This window comes from Paramormyrops kingsleyae, chromosome 21 (genome assembly GCF_048594095.1).
Source record: "Paramormyrops kingsleyae isolate MSU_618 chromosome 21, PKINGS_0.4, whole genome shotgun sequence".
Lineage (NCBI taxonomy): Eukaryota > Metazoa > Chordata > Actinopteri > Osteoglossiformes > Mormyridae > Paramormyrops > Paramormyrops kingsleyae.
This window is the reverse complement of record NC_132817.1, coordinates 20,320,062-20,339,661: the sequence shown is the minus strand read 5'-3', so window position 1 is coordinate 20,339,661 and position 19,600 is coordinate 20,320,062. Positions and strand designations below refer to the sequence as shown.

Sequence of the window (19,600 nt, the reverse complement as noted above, 5' to 3'; positions counted from 1 at the left end):
ATCGGACGCTACAGAAAATAAATTACAGCTAACCTTTGTCGCTCTGTCGCAGGTGTGCCGAGGGGAGCGGTTTGTCGCAATTGTAATTCGTGTGAAATTAATATCATATGGACCCCGGTACAGAGAGGTCGGGCTGAAGCGATCAAGATGTCAGCCACTGGAAATAGCCTTTGGATATGACAGGGGAAGGGGGGGTGAAAATTTGCCTATGCCACTGGTTGACTAAGCAAGCAGGAAGGTTTAACGGTTATGGCTTATTCACAGAGAAACATGAATATCACTCTCCAACTTTGCATTAACTTTTCAGGTTTGAGGGGCCGTTCACAGAGATGGCGGCAAATTACTGACGGTTCCAAAACTCTACGGGGCAGTACAGAATGTTCCCTTCACTTTTGACCATGTGAATTGACTGCATCTGCGAGATGTTGGCTTAGCTTTTAAATATCAGCATGGCACTTTGAGTAATACGTGCTTTAAACTCAGATTCCCTGCTTCACGCCTTTCAAGCTGCTTACAAAGGACATTTTAAAACATTTTTATAGTGTGCATCATGTTTACTTCCATTCTTTGTACCATTATTACCTATAAAAAAACAACATTCTGGGCTACCAATGGATTTCTTCGAATATACGTGTTATAGATACACAGCTAAAGTGAAAGCATAGATACAGTGTTAAATTAAAACTATTGAAACAACAGTGATCAAAAGCTATAATAGTTAGCTTAGCTGCTCACACGGGCAACTATGTCCTTGTTTTACTGGGTTTCTGGGAGCTGTTTAAGTAGAAAGCAAGCACAGTGCTATCCTTTTTGCTGTTCTCTTTACTGGTATTTCGCTACGACTCCTTGCTCATGGACCAGTGCCCCTGTGACCTTGCTTGAAGCTCTGGCCTTCCAGTGCCCCTGGATCACGTCTCTCAGGCTGTTGGATATTCTCCCACGTCTTGGCATTCACAGTGAGATCGAGGATCAATCAGCCGAGGGTAGCTCCCTGCTGGTACGACGAACAGCTGTAGACAGACGGTGAAACGCCCCACTACCATTCAGACCGTCTGAAGGCTCCCATTTTGTGCATTTATTTGCAATTTAATCATAAAATCAATTGTGGTCTAATTCCCAGTCATTGCTAACTAGTAGCAGCTCCTTTGTGAACTAGACCGGTAACTCAGGACATGACCTGCATGAAGTGATGCAGCGTTCGTTACAAAGGCAATTATCTCGTTCGCATTCAATTTTGTCGGAATTTGCCGTTAGTTGTTTCTTTCCTTCTACGATGTCGGTGTGCAGCAAACTGGTGACAGGATAGGCTGTAAGCAAAGGCACTGTAAGGAGGGGGGGATGTTAGAACGATTCCAAGGGCCCCTAAGGGCCCAGGGCCCTAAAAAATATTTGGAAGATAATTGGATTGTTTGGGCTGGGAAGGGTTCCAAAACCTCTAGCAATGCCCCGGGCTGTATGACTAGGAAGTCCCAAATGCATAGCAACATATTTGCTATGAACTTTGATAGGGGAAAAGGTTTAAAAGTATAGTATGGGAACATTAGATTGTTCCACAAGGTAATCTAGTAGCTAATGCTGGTTTGATGAAAATGCCAGCCGCTGTCCTGGAATCTTACCTACATACACTCCTGGAGGATCTCCAGGTGAGCTGCCCAGTGCTTGGGAGACCAGTGGTCTATAGCTAACCTTGGGCTGAGTCCTTGGATCTCTGAATTATGTGTGGGAGAGCAGCACCGTCCTTCGTCAGTCACGTCGTCTAATGCAGCGAGTGGACCAGTGCCTCGCCGAAGACGTACCATTTCATATCATTATGGAATAATCATAAGCTTTTGCAGCAGAACTGGCCCGAGCAGCTCCTTGGATAGATGCCATGCTAGCACATCTTCATTAATTTAGAACCCAAGGAAGGACGCTTTGTTACATTCCTTAACTGCATTGCCAACCAATTACGTTTGCTTCATTCACAGATGGACCTGTTTAGGTGGCATTAGCCTGCTTTTGCTTGTACTGCCCTTTGCTGTATACAAAATGAAATATTCAGATGGAAACTTGGCCCTTGAATTTCATTTTTCCATTATCCCAACTAACAATGTTTTTTTCTAGAAAGGTTAACCGAACTTTACGATTAAGGTATGGAAATATTCAAAGGGTCTAGATTTCCTGATGTTCCCACAACGATATCCCACTTCTACAACTAAAACTAAGATTAATAATAATCAAAATGAGAGCATGATAGAGGAGGGAGTATCACCATCTGTCCCTAACACCGATGCATCTCTATGAGCACCCCCCCTCAGGGAATCTCGATTCACCAGGCCCGCCCAGTCAGGGAGGGTCCTTCCTGCCTGCAATTTGATTACCAGTAAAGCATTTTTGGGGCCACGCCCCTTCCCAGCTGTGATCAATATCATTAATTAGCTCCTTCTACGTGTCTGGCACGCCCGCCAGACGCGATCTCCCCTTGTTTTTCCGAGCAGTGTCCTTGTGATTTCTGTCCTGCTTGTTTTTTCTGATTTCATTTTGCCCTTTAGATTCCGAGTTCTGCCTTGAGTTCCCCCATCCGTCCACCGACTCTGTGTATTGCCTAAGCACACCGAGCGCCGATTCCCATTCCCCACCCTGTTCTGCCTACCGACTGTGCCTTCTCCTGACTATGGTTCTCACTGGACTATCGATTATCAACCAAAAAACTAATTCTGCATCAGTGTCCTTCCTACAGAGCTCCTTCGCAACTGTCACTTTACCTCTCAAAGGTCATAGGTTAAAGGCTGTTCTTCAACATTAATCGTGTTAAAAGGATGTTCAGGTAATAATGTTACCGTGCTGACATTGACAATACCTTTGTTAAAATGTAAAACATGAAAACAGTCCATTAATGTTACAGTAACAAAGTTCTCTGCCAGCTTTGTCAAAGCCCTTTAAGTAATATTAACTAAAGTTCTGAGAATGTTCCTTGTTAGCTGAATGTGCATTTTTCTGTTCAAACATCATATCCACAAGTCTTCATTTTGATCAAAGAAGCTTGATCTTCAGACCTACATTTACGAAATCGGGAGCTGGGATACATGACCATTTGTATCTGTGTTGAGATCCTGTAATACAGTGTTTCTCAATCAGGAGCTGGTGGACCCCAAGACAGTGCACGTGTGCTGAGGAGGAGCAAAAATGTGGACCGTCTGCCTGAGAGCTGGCAGGGAGCAAAAATGTGGACCATCTGCCTGAGAGCTGGCAGGGAGCAAAAATGTGGACTGTCTGATGATCCCCAAGGACCAAGCTGAGAAACACTGCTGTAATACACTGCAGTATTACTGGACTGAGTGCCAAAGATAACTGACTGATTGAATAAGGTAACCTGAGTGTCAAATCACAATCTCTATGGGGCATAAACAAATTGCTTTTTTAAGGAACAAGGACTCTGTACTTGATTCACAATAAGATCCAAGTTTAAATACACAGATGCACCAGCATAATACTGAAAATTGATCGAAGACCCAACTGAAATGTGAAAGAACTGCTTTCTTTGATAGGCAAAGACATTTTCCAAACGGTTCCTGCCAGCACCAAAATAATTAGCTGCATATGACCTCAGGCAAAAGTTGACAACGAAGGCAGTGAATGACCCCGCCCACTTTTTTCAATCACCATGCAAATCCGTCTGCAGAATCAGAGCACATTAAATCAGCTGTTTTATGCAACAAATGGGGGATTTTATGGATAATTCTGGGTAAAATATGGGTTAAAATACACTATATACTAGGCTTTCAAATCTACATTACATTTATGCATAACTATATCAAAGAATACTTACTTAGGGTGAATCGTGAACTGAATATCTATGTGCTGCATAATGTTTTTTTAAGGATAAGCTCATGTACCCCCTTTGGAACAACTCTAGGAGACCTTACCATCAATATGCAGTCCTAAACACTTTGTCGTTAGGGGGAGTTATGATCTTATCATGCATTCAGAATCAGGAGGAATTTCCTATACCTGGCATTATGTATTTCTGGATGTAATGTATGCTGCCTTGACCCTGTAAGTGCTTATGGAAGATGGACGAATAGATATGAATTTCAGTTGATAAGATGCAGCAGAACAGGGGTGCTGCTAGAGATTTTGGGCCCCATGAAATATCTTATTGGGCCCCCAACCCAGACCAATCCAATTATGCCCCAAATTTGTTATGGCCTCTGTCACTCTGGGGCCCTTGCAATCGTCCTTTACAGTGCCCCCCGTGGCAGAAAGACCCATTATTTTATCAATGGTCATGGTAAAAACAATCCACTGAGCAGCTTACAGACAACAAGGGGAGTTTATTATAAACTGAATACCATAGAAACCAAAAGGGACCACAAGAGGTCAAAACAAATGCAGCTCAGTAAAACAAGAACTAACAAGGGCTCGGTCTAAACACAAGTAAACGTAGAGGAAACACAGGCAGGACACATCCACAAGGAACACCTACAAGGAACACATTGAGCAACAGAGGAACAGGGCAAGCAGATATGTACACTGGTAACGAGGAACAGGTGCAGGTCCTTAATTATAAACCAAAACACTAGGGCCTAAGAATTACATGGGAGATGCAAGGAACATAGGATGTAACTACAAAACCGGACATGGGCAGGGTTGATCAGGAACAAAGTCACTAAAAGTAAGCACTGATACTGAATGCATAAATATGAGGAACATAATGCAGCATCATCAAAATGGCGTTCGCTTAGCGGAGCCCACTAGCAGTTCCCGACGTGCTTGCGGCATTGTGATCAGTCCCTGTATGTGTTTTTGTTATATTTGCGTTGTACTCCTGATTTTCATGGTTGCCCTTGCCTGTGTCGTGTGTGAATCCTGTCCAATCCACGCGTGTCTCTAGCCACTTTGTAAATCCCCACAGGTGTGTCTTACCATCCAGCGCGAGACCTTCCCACGTGTTCCTCTTATGGGATGGATGGGGTGGTAGTAATTGTGTTTGGTCCTTATAAGGACAACCAATAAAAGAGCTCCCATTTAAGCAAAGCTGCCTTGTCTCTGCTTACTGCTGTGATGCCTGGGTCTGCTGGTCATTACAACAATTACCATGGGGGTAACAAATGGCAAAATGTCTAACCTGTGATGACAGGACGGCTTTGTTGCTCAGCCGCACACTCAGGTCATTCAGCCACACAGTGGGTCAGGGAACAGGGAAACACACTAGGGACAGAGAAAGCTGGGGAATCCCTGAGGAAAGAAGGGGATGGTCAGCGACATCTGCTGGCCAAACGGGGAAACAACAGAGAAAACGGGACAAGGCAGGGATCCATCCTGACACATCAGCACTTCAGGGAGCAACAAAAAATATTCCGGTGTGGTGAAGTTCTATATTGTTCCATGGTGAATATATTTCACTGACTTTGAAGAATGCATGCAAGTCATGTATCTCAGCATGTCCCAAAGCATGCAGCCCCTCCCCAAAAAAGACACCGGTGCATGTTTTTGCAAAGACAGCCCTTTGTATTCTGCAGTATCAAGGTGATCACCGCACACCCTTTAGGAATCCTTGGAAGAGTCTGTCAGATGTGCTGTCTAAACAGAAAAAAAAAAATGCATGAAGAAAGTGTTGTGAGGCTAACAGCTCAGTATACACCAGGGCCCTGTGCCCCGGCGTGCTTTTTGAATAGAGAAAAGGACGTGAATATTCAGCCAAATGAAATGCAAGTGCCCTGTTAATGATCATTTGAGTCTCTGCAGAGGTCTCATCTTAAACAGCATGCTGCAGAGGATGCTGATGCTGTTTCAATATGAATTACAACTCTGAGCAGCTCTCCAGTCTGTAATGTCAGAGAATATGGAGAGGGAGGTCCTCAGGCAGCCTAATGTATACTAATTCTGCCTCTTCCTGGGAAATGTATATCTTAGAAAGGCTGCTGTTGTTCCAGCTTATTGAGAATTTGAACTGAAGAGTGTAAGTCATACACTGCGTCTTAAAATAGCACTGAATTCTTCATACAGTTCCGATAACGAATGCACATTAGACAGCGATTCGCACGAGCGCGCTCGCCGCTGATAATATGAATGATTTTCCAGAGACCTTCAAGCAAACATCATCAGTCGATGTCATGAAAATGGGCAAAAGTTCAGTCTGGCGTTTATTTTTCATAGATGCTGGAAATAAAATGATTTGCAATAACTATAACTAAAGACTTCCTCTTAAAATGATAATGATAAAGCTAATTTAATATCAACACAAGCAAAGAGGAGAATCTGTGCGTTAAAATATTCTACATAGAAACGTATTTGTTTTCTTTATGACTCCCAGATATACGTTTTTTTATGACCCCGATGTTTGAGCAGGTTGCGCGCTCTTGACTTTGGGACGTAAATAACGGTCTCTGGCTACCTGGCTCGGACTCTTTGTGGAGGACATTTTAGTGTAATTCATTTTGTGTGTCTTTCAAGGTGCTGCTCTCTGGCAGGGCCGTGCCTGGAAATAGAAGCTGCATCACAGCGTTAATTTGAGTGACTCATTGGTCAGCATGGTGCCTCTTTTTGTTCCCTACTTCCAAGACTCTACTTTCAGTTCTTCTTCTGCTAGTCAAGCTATTCAATACCTCGCAGTTTTACTTCACCTACTGTATCCACTCATCTTGTAACTGCTTGTCCTGCTCATGGGGTTCAAAGAGGTCAGTGTTGTCACAATCCTAAACTTAGGAGCACGGTGGTATTTTGTGTGTTAAGGCTTGCTGCCTTTGCTGTATATTTCTGCGTAGGAGGTATTGCTGGGGCATGTCTCAGCTGCTTTTCATGGCATGGCTCTGTGAAATGCTTTGATCTGAAGAGTGGAATGTAAAAGACACTGATCACAGGAGAACCAGCTCTGCTGATCACAGGAGCATGGCTAGACATTCACAGGAGCTCTTGCAAGAGGCTCTCGTGTTGCCCTTTGATGCACATTACATAGCAGGTAGTGTGATGTGCTTACAAATGTAAACGGGTGGCCAACGCATTTCCCGCTGTGGTCCCAAAGGACCACTACTCTTAAACCCTCGAGCGGGAGTTGTAACCTGAAATTGTCAACAGAATAAACGAGAAAGAGCAAAGTGCGTGATGCGGTTGGAATGCATCTGAAAATCTAAAATGCATATATGTCAGAAAACCCTAACTAAGGTGGGCTTTACCCACTTTAGATACAAGCTGGCCTAAGTAACAAATAAATTACTAGAAGGATGCAATTTTTTATTAGCATGGCGCTATCCACCAAATGAATAACAGGTAAGGGACCGCCAGCCTCGTTGTGTAGGGTTAAACGTCAGACAGACCTGTGGGTCTTCAGACATCAACCTCGCAATTTCAAAGGCAACATGCGGCCCTGCCCACACCCTGAGAAACTCAGTGCTGTCACCAGAGCCATGACATTTCAGGGGAATTCAGAAAGTGTCTCGCTGCTCCTCCGCTGTGGTCACTGAGCCCATTAAGCCAGGCGCCTGTCTGGCAGGGATTGTGTGGTTAGGGCCATGCTGTCATGTCAGCCATTATGCGACTCCACAATGAGATTAATTGACTGTCACAGCCGTTGGTGACACCACGTGGCGAGGGGAGAGAATTGTTTGTCCCCAAGATTATCTGGCCATAATTGACGAACACTTCAGGGCACTTTGGGGATTGGATAATACAGTCCAGAGTAGCAGGGGCAGGATTTCCAAGGTGTTTTTATTATGTTTTTTCCTCGTTCCATATCCCTGCAGAACCATCCATGTCAATGTACTGTATGCTGCATTTAGCCATGGCTGTGACCCAAAGCGCAGCTGAAAAAGCGCAAAAAACACAGGTGACCTATGCAAACCGCCACTTTGTATTCTCCTGACTTTCTGGTTCTAGAATGTTCCGCGTCTGTTGTTGACACATTTTGATGCACTGGGACTAATGGGAGCTGTAATGTGTGATCTCATGCAGATAAAAGCAGAGATGATTCCCATTGTTGCTGAAGTGAAGGATCTTAAGGAAAGAGGGAAGGTGAGCTGTCAGCTCCGCTGAGTCCTGACCTCCACAAAGTAGTGTCACGTGTTGAATGTGCTTGCAAAGCATTATAGCCGGGGGCGTAGTTGTTAATAACTTGAGACTTTGATCAGAAGATCACTGTTTTCAATAGCCAGAATCATTGTTTTGATGTATAAGGGTTTTATAGCAAACAAGGATTATATCTGTACTGACGTAGTACTGTAATAATAAACTGCAATACTGTACAGGCAGTGCCCCAGTGACGAACAAGATCCAGTCCATAAGTCTGTCTTTAAATGCAATTTGAAGATAAGTTTGAACAAGTACATATGGTTCTTATTTAGAGTCAGCCAGTCAAATGTTTGGTGACTGTACTGTAATGAGTCGACGAACCACTGAAGCCATGCAATGTGCACAGTGCGTGTATTCATTATTACAAACCATTGTGTTTAAGCAGAATTTTGAATATAATAGGCTTTATTGCAGCCATTCTTAAGTGCGAGTTGGATGCTGTTAACCTGTGGACTGCTTGTATTCTGTAATACTCTTGCATCCCCAGTGGTAAAGAGTAAACTGAGTATCTTGGACAATCTACTTATTAATGAAGTTGATCTATAATAATAAATAATAATAGATAACCTAATTGTGTTAGGTTCGAACTTAAGACAAAACAATAGCATTTGTATTTTTTCCCCCTCAATAACCCAATGCTGGGACAGACTGTCATTTATGAATCTGCAGTAGGTGCAGAAGAAGTTATTAATGGCTTCTTACAGCTAAGTAACTGGGAAAAACTGCAAGAAATAAGAATCCCAAAGCCCATGAGGACTTTTCATAGCTCAGAGCTGAGCCCTGTGTTGTTATGAGTCCAGGAGATGTTATTTTTAGCGCTTTAAAAGCTTTTCTACTTGTTAAGCTGTGCTGGTAATCAACACAGTATATTATTTCAAAAGCTAGACTATTTTAGTTGCAGAAAAGTATAGAAATGTATTATATATGATAGACATACAGTATGTGATCCCTTACCTTTTATTACAGGTGTCATCATTCTGTGTCCCTATGGTAATATATATGAGATGAGCCCTGTCTTGTTTGAAATAGCTATCAAGTATAAAATGAAATATGATGAGTTAACAATGGCAACAATGAAACTATGACAATGTAGAATATGTTGTTTAGTTAATATAGTTCAAACATATTTAAGTTCAGCTGCAGTGGATAAAACGTGCTTTAATCTGCTCCAGATTGTTTAGTTAGGGTAGATGGGTAGGTCGGTAGGTAAAATATTGAAAGAGTTCTACACATAAATTCCTCAGAAAATCTGGTCAGGTTTTCAAATGAAATTAATTTATATTAATTTGTTTTTGACAATGACATTTCAAAAGGTCATGCATGTCATTAATTGCCAATTAGTTCAGTCAGGTTTTATGAAATTAATTTTTTATGAATTGTGTATAACAGAGAGCATATTAAACACCAGGAGGTATCCAAATATGTTGTCAAATTTCGTGAACAACAAAACCATTTTATCGTGGAAGTAAGAATGAAGTGCTTACGAATTAAAATCCCTGTGTTTCTGTACTTAAAATAAAGACGCTGTACATTCTGAAACAAAGGTTTTCTAGTAAGCCTAATGTTTATCAGCTGTAAAATCTTCATTATTCCAGCCCAATTCCATGAAGGACATGGAAGACTAACTAGATTGTTGAAGCAAACATACTGAAATATATGTAATTTATTTTTGTGGGTTTTTTTTTTTATTATTTCTTCAAATAAATTTTTTACGCATTGGACTGTAACTATTTCGGGTATTAATACTTATGGAAACAGGAACATTCAGTCCTTATATCAGCTGAATGCACCTTTTTGAAACAGATGAAGCTGACAATATGAGTTCTAATATAAACTGCTTGAGGCTGAAAATAATCAATGTGCTTTTCTCGGATGCTGTGTGTGTCTGTGTGTGCATGTGCATGGCTGGGTGAACGAAAAGCAATGCACACATGCCTGTTTTTAAAATTAAATTCCAAACTCGTGGTACGAGAGCTTTGCACTAATGTAAGGTCAGCTCATAACCATCTTAATCAATTACAGCAAGACACTAAAATGCAAGACCAATTGGCAAGGTTCTCATTTATGTCTTGCCTTCACAAAGCATGGAGCAGTTAGATTAAATATTTACTGAGTGGTGTCATTATGTTGCCATTAACATTTAAAATAGTTCATTAAACAAGATGCACCACTGATGAAGTAATTACTGATGTTAAATAAAACAACATATTTGAAAAGTCTGCACTAATGCTTCTTGGTTTTCACAACATAAGTGACCACAGGCTTTTCATCATAAACATTTCAACCAAAATTACATGATATTAATTCATACAAGGTTGTACTGCGAGGTTCAAGCACAACAAGCAATTAAATATGAATTTTGGCATTTAAATCGAGTCAGAGGCATTGAATTTGAAAACAGTCTTGACATTCTTATTTGTTCAGGTAGATGCACCAAGATAAGTTCTATGTGCATGACCAAGAGCTCTACCAGAATCAGCATCCCAAGGGTTCTAGTGGAGCACAAGGGCCCTGTGAAATTGTTTGATCAGATGCAGCACATTTGTGTTGTAGCTCTGGGTGATGAAACAAGGCAGAGTTAGTATCACCCAGGATGGTGGATATATTTTGAAAGGTTTGTCAGAGAAAAAAAGGGGGAATCTAAATCCTGATTGATAGAATGTCAGAATGTTACAGTTAGCAGAGGATTCTGGTGTTTGATGCTGCAAATTTAGCATAATACTAAGGAATACAGACGTCTGATATAAAGACATTATTTTCACTATTATTGACATGGACCTCCTGTGCCGAGACTATTCGAATTGGGCTCACTGGTTAGTACTGTCTGTACAGATTTGGAACACAGAGTTAAATAAGATTTTCAAAATTTGATGTGCATGTGTGAATGTCTGTCCTTCTGTTACTCAAATAGTCTGAAGTTACTTGGTAATAGTTTACTTCAGGTTTCTAAGGAAATATTTTGGAAGAGCAATTGTTGAAAATGAAATAATTCATTACTGTTTGATTTAACAACATGCTACCAAGAAATATATTTAAAGGAAAAATACAAATCACAAAGTATTCAAGCAATTTAGTCCATTTTTATAAACTTAGAGATATTTATTTTGTGTGTTTTGTAATGTACATCATGTAGACATTAAATGGATGCGCCCCTTGTAACGTCACGTATATCAAAGTGTCACGCGCGATGATCTGACACTTCTGAAGTGTTTCTCCATTGCAGGCTGTTCACAGCACTCTCCACTTCATCGTTAATAACTGTCACATGGAAGGTTTACCACTGACTGCAGAGGAATTGCCCCCCCCCCCCCCCATTTCACATTCCACTCAGCTGCTAAATATAATAGATGTGATACACGTTTGGCCTCTGTTTATCGTACAATTAAAAAAAAAAAAAACGATCTAGAGCAATGTTATCTTCGGCCTCAGAATAAATTGTGCTTAATTACAGATGTCTTTTGAGCAGCAATTGATAAAATAAAGTGCAATTAATCGGTCGTAATAATGCCTCGTCTGGAAGTTCAGATGATTAAAAGATATGTAAGCGTCTTTGACAACGGAGCAATTACTGTGGTTCTGCCCTCAGGGTTAGTTCTGTATTGCACCTTAAGTACTGTTTAGAAGTTTCTTTCATTAATGGATCCAACAGCCCCCGGCAACAGATAAATGTAAGTATTTAAGAACTTCACAAGTACCATTAGCCTAAAACGTGATAGTCTGCAAGATCTGTGACATTGCAGGAGCTCACTTTATGACAAGTAATTTAGGGATATCACATAAAATTACCGCTATAAATTTTATAAAACATTACCAGAAATATTGCAGAGTGTCCTTTGTGGCAGGTGCAATGGTTGCCGAACTCGATTAGGCTAATTAAATTTGATCAACAGCGGGTCTACAACAGCAGTCAAAAGCTAGGCCTTTGAGATTATGGTCTACTCCCTCCTGGAGGGTCTGTGGAGGTCCACACCAGTCCTCTAGTGTTTGCATCCCTAGCTGGAAAGTGATTTGTCATTTAACTTCACAAATATATGATTAGCAACAAATTTGTCTTGTACAGCTCTGGAAAAAAGTAAGAGACCACAGCACAATTTCTTGTTTCACTCATTTTTCAATTTATCAGTGTGTATAATATACATATAATACAGGTATATATAATATATATATATATTAGCCTGATCCTTCCCTGTTTCTCATTAATGAAGGACTCCTTCCTTGCTTTTCGGGACTTGAGTCTTGCTTCTAGGAGCCTGATATGAACTGTCCTAGCAGTGCACTTCACACCTGCACTTAATGTTTCTCATTCCTTTTGAAGGTCACTTGTTGTCATCACCCAATTCATGAGAAACTGCTGGATAAATTAACGGTCATCTCTGGCGTTAGAAAGTCGCTTCCGCCCTTTACCTGGCTGGTTTCTGGTCGTTCCCAGTGTCTCCTGCTTCACCTTATTCACGGTTCTGCTGTCTTAGAAATTTGGGGCCTAGAAGCCACCTACTGCTCAGCGTAGCCTCTGCCAGCAGGACCAGCATTAAACCAGCATTTAAAAACACAGATTCGTTTAAAAGTATAGAGTGGTCTCCTAATTTTTTCCACAGCTGTATATTGCCCAACTGAAAAGTTATAGGTATTAGAATAAATCCAAAATTTTTAGCATGGGCGTCCATTGATAATTTTCCTACAATTTCTGTGATTCCATCATGTAGCCTGACTGTAATTTTCCACTTCCATGATCCTTGTCAGTGGCATTTACCTCATCTTTTGTCCCATCCCTGTGTAGTGACATTATGTAGTATTACACCACAGTAGAAGTCGCATTCGGCTCGATTAGTCTTTTAGATCAACTCTTTGAAAAATGTTGAAATTTTCTTTGTATATCACTGGAGGGATAATCTGTACAGAGATTGGACAAAATAGCAGAAACACTTAATGAGACATTAATATTAGAGGTGTAATAAGGAGTTGGGCACCATCAAAACTGTCCTGAACTGTGTGTGATGGGATATTTGACAAATCTTCATGAAGAAAAGCTTTCAGTTGTTTGTGATGTAAAGGAAGTAGAAATATACTTTGCTCTCTATGTTCCAGTGATTAGAACATAAGAAATTTACAAATGAAAGGGAAGCCATTCAGCCTATCAAGCTTGTTTGGGGAGAACTCAATTAATAGGCCACAGATGTTCAAGTCTTATCTAGCTCTGATTTAAAGGAACCCAAGGTTTTAGCTTGCACTACACTAGAAGGAAGACTATTCCATTCTCTAACTACACGCTGTACGAGTTTTTGTATTTGAACCAATACTGAAGTAACTCTTTGGTTGAACAGCATCCAGACCTGTTATAATGTTATATACCTGGATCATGTCCTTCCTTAGTCTCCTTTGCTCGAGGCTGAAAAGATTCAGCTCAGCTAACCTCTCCTCATAAGACATTCCTCTAAGACCAAGAATCATTCTAGTAGTCCTTTGCTGAACCCTTTCTAAGGCAGCAATTTCCTTTTTAAGGTATGGTGACCAAACCTGCACACAATATTCTAGGTGGGGTCTTACATAGGAATTGTATAATCTTAGCATCAACTCCCTTGACTTGAACTCCACACACCTAGAGATGTAACCCGACATCCTATTGGCCTTTTTTTATTGCTTCCCCGCACTGGCCAGAGTGGGACATGGAAGCATCAATATACACACCAAGGTCTTTCTCATAATCAGCTACCTTTGTTTCAGTAGAACTCATAAAATATCTGTACTTTATATTTCTGCTTCCTGCATGGATTACCTTACATTTGTCTACTCGTGTTGTTTCTTAACAAGGACAGACAAGCATTCACGCAGACCAAAAAAAACAGCCACCCACATAAACTGAACTAGCACACAAACACACATACTCCCAAACAACAGCACTCTCTCTCAGTGCAGCAATCCCAGCAGCCTCTGCCTGCAGCGACTCTGTGCTTTCAGATACGTTGTTTCGGAAGACCGTGGAAGGCATTCAACTTCTTCCCGATGTTCATGAAACCACCCGGATTTGATTAGCAGTGTATATTGGGGCATTTTCATCTTGAAATATGACAGCATATAATGAGGTAGCCGTGTTTGCACCGAAGGGCACACCTGGTCCTGGGAAATGGCCTCATATTTCTGTGCCATTATACAACCATGCAGAGTAATCATCAGACCAAATGACTCCCATGAGATACCTGCATGTATTATTGCAGGAGCCACAGAGTGGGTTGACGGCATCTTTGGGTTTACCTGACGCATGTAGGGAAGGATGAAAAACAACTCAGACTATATTGCTTTTCTGTTACTCAAGGGTCCAAGTTTTTACTTGTTATACCAGGTTACGCATCTTTTTGCATTATCCTTGCATACAAGCAGTTTCTGAATGGCAGCATCACCATCAATTCCACCTTCTGAAACTCAAAAAAAGTTGTTGTCAAGTCTGGGTCACAATGATGACCATTCAGTTCTGTGGTAATTTCTGAGACTGCGGTTTTGTGATGCTTGGCAACCAACCTGTTGAACGTTTCTCTGTAAGTGTCAAATTCAAAATAACTATTTGTCCCCGAGGGGCAAAGTCGGTGAGCTTCAGCTTGCTAGCACTGTTACACGGTTTGTCTGTGTTTGACATGTAGCCGACTGTACATGGTTCCTGAGAGTGTTCCGCTTGCCGTATTTGTGACTGGCAGATCTGCAATTTGGGCACTGACTACCCTGCTAACAGAGAACGTTCCCAGAACTTAGTGAACGATATATGAAGGTCTTCTCAAAGTTGGCAGAGAACATTCTTACTGTAACGCTAATGGAACATTATTTCCACTTTTTACATTTTAACAAAGGTTCTGTCAGCATCAGCACAATAACATTATTACCTGAACACCATTTTAATCATAAAATCTTATAATAAAACAATATTTGATAAAAGTGCTATACGGGTGCACTGCCAATGTACCATCCAGCCTCAAACCCATGACCCTGGAGGGGAAAAGTGACAGTGTTGCCCGCTGTTCTATTCACGCCTTTCATTTGCTTTTATATTATTATTCTTAGTTATAGTAGTAATTGTATTCGTGTGATAATGTTCTGCGAACATCAGGAAAACTGGATACTCTGAACGTTTCCATACCTTAATTATAACATCTCTTAAACGTTTTTAGAGCGAAACATTCTTAGCGGGTTATCTGGCTTTGTGAGTTGCCTCATGTCGCCTTGAAAGCTCACACACCCGATTGCCGATTGCCAGTTGCCTTTCTGTAGCTTGCGCATGCTGCTAATTAGCAGTCAGGCTAATACGACCCACCTTTGTAGCGCTGCGTTTGTAATTGAGATTTAGCTTTTCATGTGTCGCTTGTGTTTTGCCAACCTCCGTTTGCTGGTGCTTAATGAGTGTTAGCAAGTAGCGTGTGTGTGTGCTAGCACAGTGCCACCAGCCAACTCTTAGCTGCAAATTTCAAAGGGAATCGGTGGCATAACACGTTTTACTTGCCAGCGCAGTGACATGCCAGGTTTCCTAGATATTTTTTTAAAGAAAGGTAATTTAATAATCCTTTCAGATCATACACAGTTTTAAGAAATTTCTCTTTATGGATGAGAGTATATCTTGCGCGAAAACAAAAACGGACCCACGTGAGGCGCTGGGCGGATATTCTTGTCTGCGTCTCCCCGATTCTCAGCCACCCTGAAAACATGATCGAAGCTTAGGTAACTGACATATGTTCTCTCTGCGGGCAGTCCATCATGCATTCCAGTTTGTAGCACCCCACTAATACGCTAGAAGGACAAAAATATCATAAATAGATTTACATAGTTCTTTTGTTAATTACGCATAACCGCATTGTTATAGGCTACTTCAGTCTGGTTTTCACTAAGCAACCAGTGTCAGTGTGTGAAGGGAATGCGTAGGTAAGGTACTGGACTTAATGGAGATATTTTGTATTTGTTTGACAAAATAACTTTTTCACAAATTGGAGAGTCGAAATGGACACATTATCCTCAGACTGCTGCTGCGCCCTGGGTCCCTCTTAACTACCATCATGATGTCAGTTTTTATATCGATATGCCAGGTGACGTAAGATATAGTAAAACTACTTATTGCCAACGAACCAGAGAAAAGTACATTTCAGTGGAACCGGCACCGTAAATGATACATGTATATAAATATTTAATATTTGCCACATAACCTTATGTATACTGTATGTATGTATTGTGCGATGTATATGCAACACTGTGCAAAAGACTTAGGCAGTCAAAACAGTTATTTATGTGGGTAGTGTATATGTGAACAATATGTGTATATGTGCTCAGAAGAAAGCAATTATTACAATATTCAAATGAACAATAACGCAAGAAAATCCAACATGAATTTCTTCTGTTCTCCAAACGTTACAGATATCTTGCTTGATAGCTAGAGGCACCATTAAGTTTTCAAAACCTCACCTCTGTAGTACTCCAAGCAATCAAATTTTTTCGTTAAGTTCACCACCAGGTCAATCAATTAAGTAATTAATCAATCAATCAATCAATCAGGTCATTAAGTTATGTCAATGAGGTATTGATTAGCCAAACAAGGTGCACTAGTGGTCGAGTCAGACGTGTCACACTGAGGTTTTGAAATGGCTAAGTTGACACAGACATAATATCATAATATCATGGTTTTACATCATCATGATCACCATTGTACAGATATTGTTTTCTTTCACTGTCCAAGACTTTTGCACAGACAAAATAACAGAGAAATGGAGAAGAGGAGGCACAGAGTCCCAGTAGGTAAACGCTAAACTTCCATCAAAGGTTCTTTACGGACGGGCGACCTTGTCGGTCGCTTTCTCAGGCCAACAGACTCCACTTAGTCAAAATGTTAGACAGACTCAAGGTTGTAGGACTATAAAATAGGATAAAGAGCAGAATATTGCAGCAGCAAAGGTCGCAGTGACCCTTCAAACACACATCTGTGATCTGGGGATAAGAGGCACACAGTCTATCCTGTGGCCTATAAAGAACAATGGCTGCCCACACAGCCACACCATTAGTGTCAATAAATCCCCAATCGATTAATATAAAGATTATTGATTAAAAAACACAAGCTTCCAGAATGGATCCATTTCTTTTTGGTCCGTTATACCAGTATTGTTTTTTTTAATTCCTTTTGGCTCTTGGATTGAATGGGGATGGAGTCACATTAAACATGATCCCTTTCCCAAAGTGTTCATCAGAGAAAAGCTATAAGGTGTCATTTTCACAACCCGTGAAACCAAATGATACATATGTGAAATCTATAGCATTCCTTATGCAGTTACAGTGCTGAAAACCCCATTGCAAACTGGTACCATTCTGCTGAAATTAAACTGCTAATTGCATTATGAAGGATCCTTTCTGTCATTCTATTTCATTTGTGTTTTTTGTTTTTGTATAAGAGGTTCCTTTGTGCATACTGTATATAATCTTTCGATTAAGGTGTGTACTATGTAGCATATTCTATGACAGAAATAAAAGAAACATGACCAGTCATTAATAGTTATTTATACTTTAGTTAAATGTCTTTAAACTAAAATTATGTGCAAGAAGCAGGGTTACACGTACCACTGCGTCAATAAAAAGTGATGAAATGAATGCATGAAAGCATTTAGTGTTTTAATATTAAAAGCAAATTATGTCATGTAATAGCTATATTGAGCTATTTGGCGTTTACTACAATATGGGAGACCACAAGAGAAATTATTTGAGCTGCCGTTGAATTTTGTGACATTTATTATTGTGAAGCATTGAGCGGATTTTAGGCCAGGCAATGTCAAGTAATTAGAAGAGATTAAGTGCAAATGTTCTCTGGATTAATTCATTTAGGCCCCGAAGACCCTCGTTGTGTCCGCTCACTGTAGCGAATATAGTAATGTTTAGCAATGTTGTTCTTTTTTTCTACTGTATCATATTGTTCAAGGGCATCTCCAAAGAATGAGCCCTTGGAAGTGGGAGTGTAGTGATACCCTTGCATTTCCATCTGATTTTCAGCCCTGATAACACAGAGCGGAAACCAACAGAGCAGTGGTTATGGAGGTACGTGATATATCATCAGGGGGTGTATGAGATATACATTTGGGCTGTGACAGAGTACTGGGAATCTAGGTCCTACTGAATTCTGGCACACCCTTGTACCTGCACACCGAAAGCTTTTCCTAATTAGGCACAGCTGGCTGCTGTTTCCTTAAAGACTGGCTGATGACTAAAAGAGCCAGCTGTGTAGCTGGAAGGGCAGATGCTGATGCAAAGCTGCATTCGACAGCATCTCTGCATGAAATGCTCAGCTCCATTCAGTATGATTGTCCAATATTGACGTATCTTCTTAGGGTTATCGTACAGTCATGGTACAGACTGAGATCGCACCAGATGTTACACCAGAGACTTTAGTACCTGACTGACTGATACCACAACAGATGTTACACCAGAGACTTGAGAACGTGTCACACTGAGACCACAAGTATAATTTTTTTTCTTGAACACTCACCCATACTCTGAGATTAATTGTCCATGATGTTGTTAATGAACTTATAATGTTATTATGTGTTTGATGATTTTTTGTTCCTTAATGTGTCATGTATAGGTCAAAAAGCTTGATTGCTCATGCATGTAGAAGCAGAAAGGACATTCCTCTGCACCTGTAGTATATAATCCTTCCCTGGAAGGAACAGGCATGTTCTGCTGTGCTGAAAAATAAATCGATTTGCTTTTCGTCTTCTTGATAAAAAGCATTCATCACAAATCCATGAGGCGATATGGTCAAGAGTTGAGTAACTAGCTGTCTTGGTACCAGTTCAGCACCAGCAAAAAAAAAAGAAAAAAATAGTTCACTCCTATCCACTGCAGTTTTCTGAACATGGATTCTCATTGGGCAGCTCTACATGACCAGGGAGTGAGGAACAGCCAATGAAAACACCACAAAACATAAATATAAAATGCTTTATCGGGCCTGAAATACCATTTGCCTACTTCTTTCTGATTTGCTGACATGGCAAAGCTGGTTCTTAAATTCAATTGATTTGTCGCAACCCTAGAATAGCCCAAAACATTCCAGTCATATACGATGCAATGGAATGTGTTAAATGCTAGACCTTAAGTACTATATATTGAACTCAAAATGCTTATGCGTACTTCAGTTTTGTAAGATTTACTCAGCGAGAAAGTGCATTTCTTTTTTTTCCCGCAGCCAATAACATTTTAGTCAGTATTTTCGAATCAGTTCATATAGTACCATTTTGTGGAGTGTATTATTTCATTTAATCTAACTGTAATGGTTTCTGCCATTTTGCCCTGGAGCTGAATAATGTATTTAGTGAATATGGGTCATGGGTCTGAAATGGGCCCCTGTAGTGAAATGCTTTTTTGGAAAGATAGCCCTAGGACTGACAGTATCGCTGTAGCAGTTGGACGCTCCACTACAGCTCCATGGGGGGGGGGCACGGACCAGGAGCAGGTCATCTCCACAGAGCAGAATCATGCTCTCAGCCGCATGGAACACAAGACGGCGGGAAGCAACTGTGACGGCACTGCAGCTACCCGTTTAATA

At 40.8% G+C, this 19,600-nt stretch overlaps 2 long non-coding RNA genes across 3 annotated transcripts in view; both read left to right on the top strand.

Annotated features, from left to right (window-relative positions):
- Positions 1-19,600, top strand: part of LOC140581488 (uncharacterized) — a 169,002-nt gene that overhangs the window by 95,474 nt on the left and 53,928 nt on the right. The gene's annotated exons all lie outside the window — the stretch shown is intronic.
- LOC111841010 (uncharacterized) lies at positions 7,005-9,820 on the top strand. The gene is made up of 3 exons (XR_002837575.2): positions 7,005-7,804; positions 7,930-7,989; positions 9,013-9,820. It is a non-coding gene; the product is annotated as an uncharacterized lncRNA (long non-coding RNA).